The following is a 5,505-nucleotide window of genomic DNA, read 5'->3' as shown; positions in this document are numbered from 1 at the left end:
TATGAGCTGGATTTTATTAATCATCGGCTAATTTCAAAATCAGCAAAGACAGCAATAAGAGAGATCGGCAACAGAACTGGTAAGATCATTTCATTTCTTTACTTTTAATGAAGATGGTAGTGTTAAGCGTCTGCGACTTACTTTCACTAATTCACTTTGATTTGCGATAGATTGCGGCGCTTGATGAAGGGGCTCAGCTCAGCTGCTCAGGTGATGCGCGTCGTCATATATGACTAAAATATCATGACATATAGCTTGGTTTCAACAACCAGATGCATTTACACTTGTCCAGTTTCGTCTGGAATACGGCACAGACCACGTCCTCAAGTGGTTTGAGCGATCGAATTCAAATCCGTCTCGAATGCGTTTCGGAGGGCATTTACACCCTGGTCTTTTCACGATCGAATAGCTATCCGATCACAGAAGACACATGAAGTGACCAGGTGTAAACAGCCCCTTTGAATCCATCGTCTACTTTTGTGGAAAGCTGACTAGAGTTGTGTCGCTCGAGTTGTCTTCTCTGATACGGAGAACGGCGGCGAATAGCTACACGAACCTGCCAGACATTTTTTTTTTTTTTTTTATTGCAGAACTTATACAAAAATACCAACACAGGGAAGTAAGGCAAGGTGTACAAACAAACAAACAATAGTACCTAACAGAAAATAAGCATCCTGGGTATGCATACATCAAATTATGTAATACATAAAAAAAAAAGAAAAGCATAATATTAAGGCCAAGTCATGTCTTTGAATAAATCATCAAAATACATCAAAAATTGTTCACTTTTCTTGTTATTTATAAGTCTAAGGGACGAAATAAAAGAGTCAAAATCAGCAAGAAAGAGAGGATACCTGCCAGACATAGCCAGGCGAGCGTGAACGCGCATGACGTCACGCCCAGTCTCAGATTCGAGCCCGAATCCCTCTTATATATTTCACTGTACAGGGTTATAGAGGCGATCGCAGTGATCAAAGAAGGGCTCATTCAGCCCATCAGGCGATTGTTTAAGCATGTATGGGTTAGAAAACGGCTATTTTTAACATGAAAAGTTGCGCAATGCACCTTTAACGTTACCAAAAGTAGGCTAACCCGCGCCCAAGGCCCCCTTTCCCGCGATCCATGTAGGCCTATAGACAATAGAGATAGAGAACATGGGAATTTGTAAGTATGCAAAGTACATTAGTTTTATCCAAAAACAACTCGCTAATAAAGTAGGCCTATAATCTATCCGTGGGGGAGAGAGAGCGCAGTCCGAATTGGTCACACCGAACGCGTCAAACACGTCAAGTCTAGTTAGACGCTTGAATCTTCTGCAGCCCGCTCAAGTTCAAAATTTTCTACTGAGAAACACGTTGGCGGCAAACGAGTCACCCAATTCGCGACGCCCGGCGCGAATGATGCGTCTTCGCGTCTTTGCATTGACTATGAATGTACTCTGCTATCGCAATTAAATTCGCGTTCGGTGTAAACACACCATTAATGCATATACGAGCCAACATCATGGTCATATATTTTGAAAAAACACAATATATAGCTACTCGCGTGCAAAACACTTATTTCATTCGTTAACATGTAGACTACAAATGTTTGCATTCGTAAGAAACGTTTCTAATTGTTGATGCAAAATTTGTAGCAATTCTGAAATTCAGTTAAAAGTAAATTTCTTGACCAAAAATGCAATAAATGATCATGTGTAGGCCTAAGTACAAAAATTAAGCTTGCCGCTTCTCAACGTCTTCACATGTGTTTCATATTTTTTTTGTCTGGATAGGCATCACGGGAAATTGCATAGCCTATATCACGTGGCTCATACAGTTACTTAAACTGATATAATCGATTTACTTAATTTTGATGCAATTATTGTAGTAGTTGACATGCATTATGTTTTTTTATTATTTTATTTATGCATACATTTAAGTGCACCTAGTAGCTTATATTTTTTTGTTACACACATATGTTAAGTAAACGTTGAAAAGTTAGGAATACTTATTTTTTTATGTTTGATCCAATTACTTTCATAAGTATTGGTTGTTCGGCTGCTTCAAGATCATACATGCTTTCGAAACAGTACTGTGATGTCATACACCAATCGTCTGTACTCTGTACAGTGCTGCTTCAAGATCATACTGTTTGCTAACTCACAAACTACTTGAGATAGACTAGTCATCTTTTGATACAAGAAACATATATATGTGCACTAATTAATAATACAATTTATATATTTTTACTTATAAGAACAAGACTAAAATATTCAATTAAATGCAGTGTGGGGGCAATTGTAACACTGAGAAATAACTCCTATTAACCCACTTTATCTCAAATAAAAGCCTACCTCAAAGTAATCACTTTACTGCTGTTAATTTTAAGAGTTTATATAATATTCCCACTTTGTCAAGCACATATAAAACACACATTATTTTATATAAAAAATGCTAATTGATGATTTGTTAATACTGGAACAAACATTTATTTTAATACACCCTTTTAAAATGAAGTTTTACAATAGAATTTAGTGAAATATGTTCATTTTTTTAACAGAAAAGTATGTCAACACACACAAACAAGCTTATTACAATGGGCCTTGTGGCTCGGGGGCAACTGTAACACAGTGTTACAGTGTTGTTTATGTTCGTTTTTAATCAATAACCTAGGGATAAAATGTATACAAGTTTAAATTGACAGACATCTAAACTTTAGACAGCAGAAGAAAAATACTGTACATCCAAAAAATAACTTTCACACCTCAAAATCAGTTTGTCGTTAATAACTTCTGCTAAAGTTGAAAATGTCACGCTTCTTTTCCACAGATAGAGAGAGAATCCTATTGGGCATGTACAGATTAAGTGTCATCACTCTAGCTTGTTTCTGATTGGAGGAATTGAGTGTGGTACAATTGCCCCCTGTTACAATTGCCCCCGGTCTCCCCAGTGCTTCGTCAAGGTGATCAAAGTACACTGCATGCTTTCGAATCAGTACTGTGATGTCATACACCCAGGGATGTAGTGTAGTGAAGGCTAAATGCGCAAATGCCGTTTACGCACCTCCCAATATTCGGGAATTGCGTTTACCCACCTCCAAAGTGCGTTTATCCACCTTTCAATTGCGTTTATCCACCTCTAAATATCCTAGTTCCTAAGACATTTTAAATTAAGCTTATGTCGTTAATTTAGTTTCTTTAATTTAGTTAATTTAGTATAGGTTGTTAAACCTAAGGCGAACTTTTTCACTCATTAAGACGGTCGCCTGCCACCACCTACTGGCGGTTTAGTGTTAAATGTTTAAAAGTAGCATCATTCTTTCTTATATGTAAATTAAAATCAATTTCATAACATTATTTCATGCAATTGTAATTTTTCAGTGTAAATGATTTAATTTGATCAACCCCTAGAGTAACAGCTCTATGGTGTCTTATTATTAGAAATAATTGAATTTATTGATCAAATTTAGGAATTTAAAATGAAATATGAAGCATACATTTAATAATATTGGGGGAGGGGGGTGCCCTTTAAAGGTGCAGAAATTACAATATGGTGATTTAAATATCAAAGCTGATATATCAATGATGAGAATATTTTTTAAGAATAAGTCAAATTTTTAAAAAATCCGAACAAGCAACTTTTTTACTCGGACAAGTGAAAGGCAGATTTACTTAGCATATGAAAAGGCTTAATGTCGAGCCCTCCCTATATAGCAATGTCATCAGGAGACACACATACACCGGTAGGCAGTGGCCCACCTTACCTGGTGACCATGTCTTGGTCCACCAGAATTTATAGTTTACCCACCTCTTCAACTACACCTCTGCATACACCAATCGTCTGTACTCTGTACAGTGCTGTCGATCACTGTCTGCTGTATGCTTTCGAATCAGTACTGTGATGTCATACACCAATCGTCTGTACTCTGTATAGTGCTGCTTCTAGTTGATCACTGTATATTTTCGAATCAGTACTGTGATGTCATACCCAGGGATGTAGTGGAGGCTAAATGCACGTAAATGCCATTTACCCACCTCCCAATATTCGGGAATTGCGTTTGCACCTCCAAAGTGCGTTTATCCACCTTTCAATTACGTTTATCCACCTCTAAATATCCAGTAGTTCCTAAGACATTTTAAATTAAGCTTATGTCGTTTTAGTTTCATATTGTCCACACTCTAAAAAATGATGAGTTGGATTTACTTAAAATATATATGCACCATTTTTGTATCAAAAAATGTGCATATCTTTTAAGTAAATCCAACACAGTGCAGGCCATGTGAGATCAAAATAAATCTTAGTTCTGTTAACTTAAAATTTAAGCTCATTTATATATATAAAATAAGACAATTAAATCAGTTGAACCAACCATTTTAACTTAGTTTAGATCTTCAGCTTACATGTCTTAAAATAAATAACATGCAAATCACACACAATAAAGCATTTCACTTTATTATTTATTTAAATTGCATCTTAAAATATATTCAAATAGAAAATAGTTGTTAAAATAATAATAATAATAATATAGTCACAATATTACAGTTTTTCTTGGATCAAAGAAATGAAGGCTTGGTGGGCAGAAGAGACTTCTTTTAAAAATATTAAACAATCTTAGTGTGTGTGTGTGTGTGTGTGTGTGTGTGTGTGTGTGTGTGTGTGTGTGTGTGTGTGTGTGTGTGTGTGTGTGTGTGTGTGTGTGTGTGTGTGTGTGTGTGTGTGTGTGTGTCTATATATATATATATATATATATATATATTATTTTTTTCAAAAACCAATAAAAAAAAAACAATTAAATGCAACAAATTAGTCCATTATTAAATACCTATAAATATACAGCCCATTCTCACTCCCAAGGCGTCACCTAACTGACGCCTTGGGAAGCATTTGGACATGCTTCAATATCTGACGCTTTAGGCGCCTTTTAGCGTCAGTTAGATGACGCCCTAGGATCGCGTGTACCCTACCCCCACCCCACACCTAAACCTAACCGCGTCCTCTAACAGACGCTTTCCTTTAGCGTCAGTTAGATGACGCCGTAGGATAGCGTCACGTAAGTGACGCTAAAGGGCGCCTAAAACGTCAAATATTGAAGCATGGTCAAAGGTGACGCCTTGGGGTGAGAATGCGTTGAAATATAAAAAAAATAGTCTATTAAATAATATCTATTAATTTAAACAAAACAGAAGTTAATTAATGACTTTCCTCCAGAGGTTATGAACGAATCTCTTCAAAAACATTTTAGCAGTAACTACTGGAAAACAGTAAAGATCTACAATCTTTATTTGAAGCTAAAGTTTTGTTTAAAGGGTATTTACTTATTTTGATAATAATTTTGAAGGTTTAATTTACTGAATTAATGCTGTCATTTAGGAATAATATTGTGCTAGAATCAAGATTGCCATTATTTAATGATAAATCGTGCACACACGGAGCTGTAGGCAATGTGCTTTCGAAATTAATATTTGTATGTTAACGTTACCAAAAGTAGGCTAACCCGCGCCCAAGGCCCCCTTTCCCGCGATCC

At 36.2% G+C, this 5,505-nt stretch overlaps 1 long non-coding RNA gene across 1 annotated transcript; it reads right to left on the bottom strand.

The window, feature by feature from the left end:
- LOC148964986 (uncharacterized) lies at positions 1 to 1,069 on the bottom strand. The gene is made up of 2 exons (XR_016150745.1): positions 855 to 1,069; positions 1 to 556 (listed from the first exon to the last, which is right to left on the bottom strand). It is a non-coding gene; the product is annotated as an uncharacterized LOC148964986 (long non-coding RNA).
- Between the last annotated feature and the right edge of the window lie 4,436 nt (positions 1,070 to 5,505).

This window comes from Pimephales promelas, chromosome 25 (assembly GCF_988280905.1).
Source record: "Pimephales promelas chromosome 25, fPimPro1.hap1.1, whole genome shotgun sequence".
Lineage (NCBI taxonomy): Eukaryota > Metazoa > Chordata > Actinopteri > Cypriniformes > Leuciscidae > Pimephales > Pimephales promelas.
Note: the sequence above shows the minus strand (reverse complement) of the source record. Positions and strands in the feature narration are given on the sequence as shown.